Source organism: Leptidea sinapis, chromosome 33, assembly GCF_905404315.1.
Source record: "Leptidea sinapis chromosome 33, ilLepSina1.1, whole genome shotgun sequence".
Taxonomy (NCBI): domain Eukaryota; kingdom Metazoa; phylum Arthropoda; class Insecta; order Lepidoptera; family Pieridae; genus Leptidea; species Leptidea sinapis.
In genome coordinates this window covers 5,193,983-5,207,817 of record NC_066297.1, presented here as the reverse complement: position 1 = coordinate 5,207,817, position 13,835 = coordinate 5,193,983, and the positions used below count along the sequence as shown (strand labels likewise).

Sequence of the window (13,835 nt, the reverse complement as noted above, 5' to 3'; positions counted from 1 at the left end):
AAATAATTTAATGACATTTAATTACACGTTATTTAACTAAATTATGCGGTACATAATAATATTTTAATTGTTTGTAATTAATACCTTCTTTATTACAATATTGTTTTTGCTACAAACGTGAAATAGCACGAGGAATATATTTTTTTTTTATGGAATAGGAGGACAAACGAGCGCACGGGTCACCTGGTTGATCACCGTGATCACCGCCGCCTACATTCTCTTGCAACACCAGAGGAATCACAAGAGCGTTGCCGGCCTTTAAGGAAGGTGTACGCGCTTTTTTTGAAGGTACCCATGTCGTATCGTCCCGGAAACACCGCACAAGGAAGCTCATTCCACAGCTTTGTAGTACGTGGAGGAAAGCTCCTTGAAAACCGCACTGTGGAGGACCGCCACCCATCCAGATGGTGGGGATGATATCCTAATTTGTGGCGTGTCGTGGAAATCGGCGGCAGGAATCAGGTTCAACAGCTCTTCGGAACACTCCCCGTGATAAATGCGGTAGAAGACACAAAATGAAGCGACGTCTCTACGCAACGCCAAGTGATCCAGCCGTTCACAGAGCACTGGGTCTCCGGCAATTCGAGCTGCTCTGCGTTGCACGCGGTCAAATGCATTGAGCTGATACTGGGGTGCGCCAGACCAGAGACCAGAGATGACAGCAATACTCCATGTGTGGCCTGACTTGCGCTTTGTAGAACGCTAGAATAATGTTACGCCAAATAAGAATAATTTCTTTCTTGCGTACATAATAAAAACAAACATACTTTTTATTTAAGAATATTTTTATACCACTTTTTTGTCACCACATTAATTAAATATATCTTAACTACTAACATACGTAATAACATCATATGGTGCATATGGCGGTCAAGGTCACACGATTTCCACTCTTTGAAATGCATATTTTTTTTATCTATTATGTGTAAGAACACATTATAAAAAGCACATCAATATAAAGCTAAGACACTAATGAATAATCCCGATATTTTTTTTAAGTTGTCGAATACATACGAATTAATATAAAAAAAAAATCGTGGACGTCCATTAGTCTGTGGTTCAAGAAAACGGCGTGGTACGGATATCTCGAGAACGACTTAATTTTTCCTATCGAAAATCACTACTGTAGGCCTTCTCTTTTTTTTTTAAACGCAGGTGATACGATTTTGATGAGCGTAGTTACGAGGCACTTTTGGATTTTACAATTTATTTCTATCATCATAATTATTGCATAAATCCATTAAGCCTACTGCTGTGGTTGAGTAACAAGCTAATACCAATAAACTTTCTTTTTTTTATAATATTAGTATAGAACTAACTGCCACAGCGTGTATCAGCATACTAATTGGTTTAGTTCCGTAGTCACTTGGATGAGAAGACTCATTTAGGTGAGACAGCTTCAATTCATTGTCCTCTACTATATACCACTGGACTGGTGACTGTCAAAACGCTTTTGTGCCTGTTTGATATTCGCCATTTTGGCGCTGTAGGCCATGTAGCGAGAGTCTTCGGAACTAAAACTATTGAAGACAACCTCAGCAAACATCGGTAGATGGTGGTAAACTATTTACAAAAAAAATTGTGTACCTTATTATGTTGATTCTCGAAGTATAAATAATACGGAAAATGTACGAAATTAATACAAAATGCAAGAATACTTCAGAGTATTGTACGTTCCTTTGCAGCCATTTGTATTTTACGTCAAAATTAGTTCTCTGGACGCTCGCGAGTGGCGCTTCAAATAGGCACAAAAAAATTGCTGTCAAACATAATATGGAACAGCCTGTCCAGTGTCATATATACAGGTCAGTGATTTTTCCTCATAGAACTCAATAATTTTAAATGATGCTAATCTAGATCTCTTTTACGAGATCAGACGAAAAGTGCTTTATATAACTTAAAATTGTCAAAAGATTTTCTAGCACGGGTAAATTATAACAAAAGTGGAAAAGATCATACACAAAATTACACAGCTCAGATGGCAATGGACAGGACATATCACCGTTCTTCGACAACACTTCCCTTGAAGCCTCGCCTAGTATCGGAATTGTGGGTCTCGTAATCTCAAGTGATAGCCAATTTCGTGGTCATCTGGATGGCAAAGCTAAACTGAATTCGAAGAAGCTGGGCGTCATAAATAGAGCTTGGCAATACTTCAAGCCGGCCCACATCCTAGCGCTCTTCAAAGCGCAGGTCCGGCCACATATGGAGTATTGCTGTCAGCTCTGGTCTGGCGCACCCCAGTATCAGCTAGATCCTTTTGACCGCGTGCAACGCAGTAAGTAATTTTATTTTATAGGTACTTATATTTTAATTAACTTATTAAAAAAATATTTTGTATTTTCTAGTGTTTTACTGACGAACTTTCATGATTCGGTGCTAAAAGCGCTCAATTTGGCCCTGAGCTCTTCTGTGATGTCCTAAGGAGTCTTGTTAAATCAACCCCTGATACATCATGTGCATTAAACTCTGGAGCAACCCTCCGGGCTTAACCCATTCCAAAACTTTCTTCAACAAGAAGGCTGCGAATGAGGCACTAGGGCTAAGTAGAGAAAATTTACGCATTCTAACCAGGACACTAACGGGGCACTGCAGATTAAACGAATACCTCTCAATCGTAGGTCTCAGAGATTGTCTATTGCAAAGCGTGTAGATTCGGTAATAGTGCAGATGAAACAATGTGGTCTTTTAATGCGTAAACGTAGCATCTCTTTGGAAAGAACAATTCTTCAACCACTTGAGAAACGTCAGCCTACTGTAAATTAAAATAAGATTCATGAAAAGAATCAATCTTAGCAGTGAGCTATTGTTAACAGTGGCTATCAAAATAGATCACATTGGTCTCAGTGATACAGGACTGAACTGAACTGTACTTAAGCCACTTTACAAACCATAACCATAGTATTTTAATGTAAATAGGAATAATAAAGCTCTTTTTAATTTTTTTATTTATTTACTAGCTGACCAGGCAGACTTCGTACTGACTCAATCGATAAATAAAAGACCTAAACTTTTGTATAAAATAAACTTCAAATAAACAAAAGGAATCCTTTTTTTTATTAAAACAAACAAAAAAAATGCTCGGTATGAAAGAAATTTTAGTATTATTTTCGATTAATTACACATGATGTTGCTTTCTTACAAAACAAAGATTTCCTGAAAGGTTTATCTCCTATAAGGTTTCAATTTGATATTGACAGAAACACACAGTCATGATACCTACAGTTTGTTAATCAATTGAAAGCTTTCTGATAAACTATATTTTTTGCTTTGTTTTAATTGTCAGGGAGATGCGGACAGTTCCTTTTGGGCAACATTTTTTTGGGAATTTTGTTAGAAAAATGCTGAGAGCGTATTGGATACGTTGAGAGAGATTATATTGAGAGGTTGGATAAATGTAAAATCGGTGTCTTGAACTCGCTGCTCAGTCAACAGACATAATATTGTACAACCCACTGACATGTATGAATACCGCTGGACAGGCTGTTCCATATGCTTGACAGCAAGTTTTTAGTGCCTATTTGAAGCGCCACTCGCGAGCGTCCAGAGAACTAATTTTGACGTATAATACAAAATTACAAATGGCTGCGAAGGAACGTACATTACTCTGAAGTATTTTGAATTAATTTCGTTCGTGTCACGCGTTATTTATACTACAATAAGCAACGTAATAAAATACACAATTTTTTTGTAAACGAACAGGCACAAAAGCATTTTGACAGCCGCCAGTCCAGTGGTATATAGTAGAGGTCAGTAGTAGAACCTCAATTATTAAAGTGTAAACCTTTATTATTGTGTTTTGTGCTCGCATTTTACCCTAATGTTGCCCGCTAAGGCCACAACAACTAAGAATAATTCCAACGAGAATATCGGTTCTCCAACAACATACACACATATTAATTTGTGTGGTGCTGTTTCTGGTAAAAGAGTCGTATTCAACGTTTGAAGAGTTTGAAATATAAAACTTTTCATTGTGACGAAAAATAAAAAATAAACTGTAATTATTTTAATTATATTAAGTGGCGGCACCAATATTTAGAGCTTGACTTCACTGCTTGTGTTGAAATGCGTCATAAACATTATTTTCGTGAAATCTGTTAAAATTAGTAATTGCTTCATATATGAATCAATTACTAATTCTATAATAACTTTCTTGTGCGGTGTTTCCGGGACGATACGACATGGGTACCTTCAAAAAAAGCGCGTACACCTTCCTTAAAGGCCGGCAACGCTCCTGTGATTCCTCTGGTGTTGCAAGAGATTGTGGGCGGCGGTGATCACTTAACAACAGGTGACCCGTACGCTTGTTTGTCCTCCTATTCCATAAAAAAAAATCAACACTCACGAAAATCATTTTCGTGATATTATCTATCAGAATAAGCAACTGCTTGTCATATACATGATTTTCTTTATATCTGTCACAATTAGAATCTAATTCCTTCATTAAAATGATTTTCGAGATAACAGTCAAAATCAGTAATTGCATCATATATATTGTTTGTCTTGATAACTGACACAATTATTAATTACTTCGTATACATGATTTTTATTGATATCTTCGCGTGGTCTAGCCATCGTTACGTTATCTTTCGTGTGGGAATCACAACTAGTATTTTTATAAACAAAGAAAATTTCCACGCCGTGTCATTGTTAAGACCTAAGTATCTGTGGTCAATCGGTGTTAACAATGTTAAAACACCATAGCTTACGTGGCTATACGGAAGAGTGGTATGAGTTAATAATTTTAAAATGAAATTTGTTTATTTTATCTGTGTTTGTGTTGTTCAATGTAAGTAACTTCATTGTGTGTTTTCTACCGTAATTTTCACGGAGAGTTTACTTAAGAGCTGTTTTGATTTGACTTCCGCCACCGAATTACACCTTCGCACGACGTTCCACAAATTAGGATACAGCCTGGATGTCTAGCGGTCTTCTACAGTGCAGTTTTCAACTACATGGGTACCTTCAAACACGTACACCTTTCTGAAAGGTCGGTAACGCACGGTTTATAAATCCTCTGATTTTGCAGAGGAATGTGGGCGGCGGTGATCACTTTATGGAGACCCGAAGTGTTTGTCCTCCTGTCCCAATTATAATAGAATGAGTAAAAAGCGAGCCATTTTAACCAGATTTAAACCAATACATAGGTAAGTATATAACGTATATCGACAAGGCAGGATTGTATGATCGAGGGTAAAATTGATTTTTTGATCGAACTTTCATTTCGATTGCGAAGAAATGTATCAAGTAAACTTAAAAAATGTAGCTTTATTTGAAATTGTAACAACTCACAAATAAAATTAGAAAACAAAATTTTTTGAACGATGCAGGACTCGAACCCGCGTCCTCTCGCGTTCCGTGCTGGTGATCACTTACTCGTCCTCCTTTTCCATACAAAAACTTAAAGAGTGCAACGATTTTGTATCAACTTAAATTTTTTCGATAACTAATAAAAACTAAGATGAAACCACACATTCCAAAAACACGTTTTAGCGCGTAGAGGGAAAAAATATTTGAAGATATTTAGTTACTGATAACAGCAGAAAATATTTTACCAGTTGGAGGCTCCTTTGCACAGGATGCCGGCTAGATTATGGGTACCACAACGGCGACTATTTCTGCCGTGAAGCAGTAATATGTAAGCATTACTGTGTTTCGGTATAAAGGTCGCCGTACCTAGTGAAATTACTGGGCAAATGAGACTTAACATCTTATGACTCAAGGTGATGAGCGCTACTAGTGCCGCTCAGAATTTTTGTGTTTTTCACTGCATTGTAATGGGCAGGGCGAATCAATAACCATCAACTGAACGTCCTGCTCGTCTCATCCGTTATTTTCATTAAAAAAATAGCAAAAAGGAGAGGACACAACACGCCACCTTGAGGCACGCCAACTGTGATGTTCATGTTGCACCAAGTAGAGTCAACAACTTTAATACATGACGTGTGGGCAAGTAACTACGAAGTCATATAATTAGATACTGATGGAGATATGTTTAAAAAACTCAATGCTCCCAATACAATATCGCATCAATAGAATCAAATGCATTACTGAAATCTAGTAACGTCAGGACCGTAACAATCTTATTTTCAAAGCTTATATCATCAATGAAACAAGCGCTTTTGTAGTGCTATGACCAGGTTGAATTCATATTTTACGCTAAAGAAAGTAATCTAATTGTATTTAAGTATGTAAATATATTGTATTAAACATATTGTCTTGTCTTGTACGCATAGTACAGGCTATGCCTAGTTTGGGGCAAGTTTATTTGTGTAAAAGTATGTAAATATCTCTGTATTTAAATATAGATTGATACTTTTGTAAAGCGTATATTTTTAGTTTTTGAACTATTATTTACCATCTTAATGATTATTTAGGATAAGTCTTATTAATCAAGTTATAATAATATAGTACGTGCTTTAACTTGAAATACAATTTGAAAACAAAATTTTATTAAAAGGCATAAAAGGCATTTATTTTCTCAAAATTGATTCCTTTAGAATCCTTTTTGATGTCATTTCTAATATCCTAGATACTACTACCGCTTCGGAAACAAATGGCGCTCTGAGAGAGAAGAAGCGGTGCCAGAAACTCTCCCAGCATTCTTTCTTTTTGGCGCTCTTTTAAGTAAAAATATACAATATTGTACATTCATTTCTATCGCTATAAAACAATCATAATCAGTCTATTTGTGTAACAATCCTAGAAGTTATCACTTTAAGAGGTAGATATCACTTTAAAAACATAACAAATTGTTGAAACACAAGTTCAAAGTGCTATTACTTATAATTGCACATATTTTACAATGATCGTTGTTTCTGTGCCAAGGATGTATGTTATGTCATGGCTGGCGCAACCTGTTAGTACTGTTTGTCATGAAACAAATATTCGAATCAAATAAAATGTCACTTATTCATTTAGGTCAAAAATTTACTATTATGAAAGTCATAGTTATAAAATTTACCATTTACTACCACTTCCGCTTGAGAGACTTGTCAAGAAACTCATTGATACTACTCTTTTAAATTATTATTTACTGCTTCAGAATTTCACATAATATTTCATCAAGGTGACGCGGCACAAATTTTTGAGCTTTTCGACAGAGGTAAATAAATCCATAATCTATAGCCTAGAAGCGTTAAAGAGTACAGCGTTTCAACCTATATAATCTGTGAATCAATAAATGTTTCCTGTTGATATGAATGATGAATACCTAAATATATAATTTGCAAGAAATACAATATTCATACATCTGATACAGAGTAATAAGAAAAACAAACATATCACATTACACAATACATTGTAACACCTCTATCGAGGTAGAACTGGGCAAAGTAGCAAAATTTACTGTTAAATTTGTAGCTTTTAAAACTGCCAAAATCGCCGTTTTATGAATTAATTCGCGACAAAAAAGCTACAACTTTTGGCTTATCGGTTGACTAGATAGTTATTAATTTACCTATTAGCAGATTGATTTTGTTTACATAAGAGAGGGCCAATGTTCACGTGATGGAACGTGGTTAAGCAACTGCCAACGCAACACCAGGGGTCAAGAAATACGTATGAGTATGGTAACTGTTTATTTGGAATGCGAGGACATTGCCGGAATCAGGTTGGGGTATGTTATAGTAGCTTTACTCGAAGCAGAGGACGTGCCCTGACTAAGCCCTCCGAGGTTTTTTTTTATATGAAAATAAGGGGCGAGTCGAGTAGGACGTTCAGTTGATGAATTAGTTGAATTGATAAGCCTAGCCCATAACAATGCAGTGCCGCTCAGGATTCTTGAATAACATAAAATTTTTGAGCGGCAATACAATTGCGCTCGTCACCTTGAGACATAAAGATGTTAAGTCTTATTTGCCCAGTAATTTCACTACCACCGAAACACAATAATGCTTACACATTACTGTTTCACAGCAGAAATAGGCGCCGTTGTGGTACTCATAATCGAGGATATAATTTTTTCTTTCTTTGGCACAGTTCGTTCACACGTTCCCTAGGTAGTAGCCTCGATTTCTACAACTCATTTTTTAGGTATACCGTATAGGGAGTTTGAGGGCACAATAGATCCTTTGATTTTAGTGTCATTCCCCAAATCTTAATAAAAAAATGCTAACTGTGGGTTTAAATTTTTATCACACTCCTAGTCATAAATAAAACTAGGAAACAAAATAAGAGTTTTTTCAAATCCGCACTGTGGACGAACGTCACACATCCAGATGGCAAAGTTGAATTTGTGCCATGTTGAAATTCCACGGCAGAAAGGAAGTCAAAGAGTAGAAGAAAACACGTGTTAGGCAAGAAATGTAGCAGCTACCTTAGAAGTGCACAAGGTGCAAAGACAGGCTCTATCGCTTCAAGTTCATAGATTCCCCCACGCCAAGAAATCGAGGCTGATATTGATAACTAGATTCCTGATTATCAATTCGTGGCCGCTACTTGTGACCGAGACACACAAGCTGCCTCTCATCTTATAAACACTTCTAAGGGGCCATCCAAAAATAATGTCATACGTTTAGAAGCGAGGGGAGGTAACGGTGTGACATTGTATAACAAGAGACCGGGGGGTAGGTAAACCTTTGTGACGTCACAAGCTAAAATCTTAAAATTAGTTTTTTGTATTGTATATTCCCTAAATTATTTGAATTTATGTAAATTTTATTACAGATTACATTGAAAATATTGCTGTTTCAATTTAATTACTTAAAAAACGTTTGTGTCATACTGGCTGGAGGGGGTTTCACAAGTGTTGATGGGGAGACGTCAAAGAACCTATAAAAAATGTGTGAAGTAGTTTTTGGATGGCTACGGCAGGTGCTGCTTTGTAGACCAAAGCACCGATGGGCAGATGACATCGTGCAGGCGGTGGGGAGAAACTGGATCGATCAGGGCAAGGATAGGGAAAAATTGAAAAAGTTGGGAGAGGGCTATACCCAAAATGGGGTCCATAACCAAAATTATATAAGAATAAATAATTAAATTGGTCACTTTAAATAAAACTAACACTAGATTTTAAGAACTTTAAATTACTAACATTTGATTGTAAAATATGAGTTATGGAATAAATGACTTTTTATTATGTTAAGGCAGGTGCAACGGCGAAGAAAATATGCGTTATGCGAAATATATTTTCCTTTTGCGGTGGGGAATAATGACTTGTTGCGGGGCTGGTAGGCCAGTGAAGAGTAATACTCTTCACTTTTTCAGTTTGTTTTATATTATAAAAAAATATGTGAGTGTATGCAAGTCACACACTGTAGAAGTGAAACTTATGCAAAATTCCTGATTAAAAATACTCATTGAAAAGTATTGAAAAAATAAATAATAATGTTGTATCTCATTCTCTCGCTGGCTGTATCCTATACATTTACCTTCTTGTGTCTCTATCGTCTCGCTTTTTCGTTTCATTGAGTTTCAAATCACAACGATTCTAAAGAAGTTTCACTTCAAAAAAAATAAAAAATTTGCGTACTTATTATCCCAGCTTTTACCTAGAATTTATGTGACAGTATTTCCCACGTAGTTGAGGAACCACGCCTTTACAGCATCTATTTATTTTGACTCTATGATATTAATTTTACTTTATTGTCATCAGGTATATCTGTGCAAGCGAGCTTCCCCATAATTCCTGAAGATGTCGCGATGCTGTTCACTACAATTTATGGATTTGCACCACCAATAACGATAGGTACTCACTTACCCATTAAAATAGTAGTGAAAGGTATACGGAGTCAAGACAGGGAGAGAAGAGAGGGCCGTCATTAAAGTAGTCTAGTAGGAGAGTAGTAATACGGGAAAGGGCACTGGTGTGAGACACGACTTGCGTCGACACCTTCTCATGTCCAAGCTACTTCAGCTAGTGCTAGAGCTCATTAAACCAGTAATTTGATAGCTGCGGTGCATTACCTCCCCTTTACTCTGTGACAGTATCCTTCTAACTGAAACACAAATTAGTGCTTGCACATAGCTGCTTAGGGACAGGAAAAGTCGACGATGTGGTACCCATCTCGCCAGCATCTAATGAAAAGAAACCTACCACTGTTGAAGTGGTTTGGTTTTAACATCTAGATCGATGTTCCGTGCTGCTGTGTCCAAAGTGAAAATAGCTATGATGAATGTCAACAAACAAAAGAAAAGAAGAAAAAATAATTTTACTGATTAGCTTCATCATCTACAATTCCATCAGCCGGAAGACGATTGGACAAAGGCCTTCCCCAAAGATAACCATTGCGAAAATTGTTAGCAAATCTCAACACCTTACAACAACTGATCTGATTGTAAGCAACCAGGTAGTCCAAAGAGTCCACTCTTACAGGTATCTTGGATGCATCGTAAACGACCAGTGTGACCACAGCGTTGAAATCAAGTGCCGGATAGAGCAGGCGCGTAACGCTTTTCTGAAGCTAAGCCATCTTCTCTGCAATCGATCGTTGAAGATATCTACCAGAGTGCGGTTGGCACGTTGCTTTGTGTTTTCTGTTCTTTTGTACGGTGTGGAATCATGGACCTTAACCCAAAATATGAGCAACCGCATAGAGGCCTTTGAAATGTGGGTGTACAGAAGATTTCTGAAGATATCGTGGACGGATAGAATATCGAATGAAAGAGTTTTGCAGATAATGAACAAAAAAGTAGAGATTGTGAATACTGTCAAGAAACGCAAGCTGCAGTACTTTGGTCATATAATGCGTAATGATAAATACGATCTGCTCCAACTCATCATGCAAGGGAAAATTCAGGGAAAGCGTCCTCCCGGAAGAAGGCGTACTTCGTGGCTTAAAAATCTCCGGACATGGTTCAACCTTAGCACAGGATCCCTGTTCCGAGCTGCTGTGTCAAAAATAAAAATAGCACTAATGATAGCCGACCTCCGGTAGGCGATGGCACCTCAAGAAGAAGAAAGATAACCATGACAATCGGTCTGCGCTGCCCTCATCCAACATATTAGATTGCTTGAATTAAAAAATTTACGAAGCATATCTTTCTTAAAGTATCTTTATACTTGGCATTCCATCAGTTCCACACCACAATCTGGTTTCAGGGAACGACCATCGAATCGGCTTCGGTTACCGGTTCGGTAATCACGCAGATGTCCAGGTGTTGTACGAGCTCGGACCACAGGTCGCGACCAAACCCTTGGAGCAAGTCAGTTAGTACCTTTGTTAGTTACGATTATCGGTGGCAGTGTAATTTTATGAGTTCATTAGAACCAAAATAATTGAATTTATATTTTTGCCCAATGACGTTCTCATACATATAGACAAATCACGTCGTATAAAAACAAAGCCGAAATATGGAACATGTCACTAATTCTACCATAATAAGCTTCGACAGGTATATCTAAATACATTGCCGCATTTACTCCAGTGTAAAATATTCTTGGCCAAACAGCAATGTATATCATTTATTCAGTTCAGGTTTGATTCGGATGTTTCTGTCCAACACTAAGGAGAATAGTGTGCTTACATTGTATATTAGCACACTTTTTTCGTTCCGCTATCAGACTTCGAATGATATGTCCTAATATGTGTATAGAACGTCATTGTTTGTGCTAAAATTAATTGTTTTTTTTATGGAAGAGTAGAGAACAAACGAGAATTTATATTACAAATTTAAAATAACTAGGCACTGACTCGTTAAATATTAAATTTGTTAAAAAAATTTTTTTTTGTATGAAATGGCAACATTGCGTACTATAGAGACTTATTAGTTATGGAAGATATATCTAACAATATGAATAAGGAATTTTATCGAACGTTCGATAGGCTTAAACACGTTTTAACTAATATAGCTTTATACCTTCGAAAAGCGTTTTATTATAAATATGGCAGTTAGTCTAGCCATAAGTACTGTTAAAATTAAAAATAAACAAAATATTACATTCGAATTTGGAATCTGTCATTTTTACATGATTGTTCATTGAGTTTCTTTAATTTTGGCGCTAATACATTGTACAATATTTTGCGATATTGAAATGAAGTGGGGTGATAAAGCGAACCGAATGGCTGTGATTGCGTTACACAAAGTAGGTATGGAGCCAAATGCAATTTGATCATAACTCATTTACTATAAAAGTACATAACTGCCTACAGCACAGCCTCCCTGGAGTGAGTAACATTTGTAACTGACCTTTACTTCATAGAAAGCAGTCAATGAGATACTTAGGTATTATATATGATTAAAATCTTTAGTTCAAACACCACATTGAAGCCCTAATAATAATAATAATTGGGGTGATCCTTATTTCAATTCCAAAAATGCTGGGTGGGTGTCCTTTTCATGACGCTGTATTTTTATTTTTTTTAATTTTACTATGTAAGTGTCATCTATAAATAAATAAAATTAAATTCGAAACGCCTGCGTTTGGCTCTCTGCGGCCCTTTTTTATCTGTCTGGCCGCGAATATTATAATATAGATTTACACACTATCTAATATATAAAATTCTCATGTCGCGGTGTTTGTAGTTAAACTCCTTCGAAACGGCTTGACCGATTCTCATGAAATTTTGAGTGCATATTGGGTAGGTCTGAGAATCGGACAACATCTATTTTTCATCCCCCTAAATGTTAAGGGTGGTCCAAGCCAAATTTTTTTGACATTTTTTTTTGATTTGTTTGATTATGAGTCAGCATTAAAAAATACATACAACTTCAAATTTTCACCTATGTACGATCAATAGTTACTTTTGTATCGCGATTTTAAAATAGGCAATACAACGTTTGCTGGGTCAGCTAGTTTCTGTATAAAATTTTGCCACTTCTTGAACTTGAGATTTCCTCGGCGACTCAATATCAGCGTGTCATGTTTTGCTATCAATGTGTTGGATTGACTTCGAAAATCGCTGATATAATCAACATATCGATGTTATAAGAATATGTAAGACGTAGGTACATTGTACAATTTCTACATCGATGTTTTTCAAATATCCATATATCGACTATACCTAGCCAAGCATTTTTTATCAGATCATAATTACTAAATACTTATTAGTATTTTGTATTCCGATTTCCGTGTAATGTTCGGTATCCCGTATCAGGTAATATTATATTATTTATATTAAATCTGTCACAGTTCATTGAAAACAAGACAGAATCTTCAAAAATCATTAAAATATAACAAGTCTTTACTTCTTATCAAACTTTTATTAGGGTCACACTGCAAAATTAAACTTAGCTAGAGTAGTGGCTTCTGGAGAAGATATAGTTAAGGCGTGCTAAGCTATGACTGGCGCTACCTAGCGGTGTTCACAAACAGATGCCCTCAACTGCGTCCCATGCCTACAAATTACTCCCTAGTTAGGAATTTTTAAGTTGCTCCTTGGTGAATTAATTATTGATAATAATTTAATTGTTGCAGGTGTACCGCCTCTGTCTTCTCGTGATGTTAGAAGACCGCTGTTGAACTTATTGCTTCGCTCTGGTCTCATCAGAAACGCATCTTATAACTACAAAGTCGTTCATAATAAATCATAGAACTATATTCTTCTGATGGCTGAAAAGCAAAGTTATAAAAAATTAATAAGCATAAAAAAAATGCAGTGATATCAACAATGTAATATGGCATAACGCATATTATATTTTATCATTTAAATAAAAGTAAAAAAGAATAGTTAATAATCTAAAACTTTAGAATGAACAATTTTTTTTAAATATGCTAAGTTATTATATATATACATAAATAAAATAAGCCTTTTATTACTCCGCATATTCATAAAGTTTTACAATATTTAACTGTTTACATGCAATAACAGTTATAAATTCTTATAATTTATTCATATCTTTATGTATATAAATCCAGTGTCATGATGTTTGTTTCCGGTGGACTCCTAAACTAA

The 13,835-nt window shown here is 36.1% G+C and overlaps 1 long non-coding RNA gene across 1 annotated transcript in view; it reads left to right on the top strand.

Annotated features, from left to right (window-relative positions):
• Positions 1 to 13,523, top strand: part of LOC126974609 (uncharacterized) — a 40,060-nt gene extending 26,537 nt beyond the window's left edge. The window contains exons 2-4 of the long non-coding RNA XR_007731551.1: positions 9,596 to 9,688; positions 11,042 to 11,149; positions 13,358 to 13,523. This is a non-coding gene — a long non-coding RNA (uncharacterized LOC126974609). The remainder of the gene's footprint in view (positions 1 to 9,595; positions 9,689 to 11,041; positions 11,150 to 13,357) is intronic.
• Positions 13,524 to 13,835: the final 312 nt, after the last annotated feature.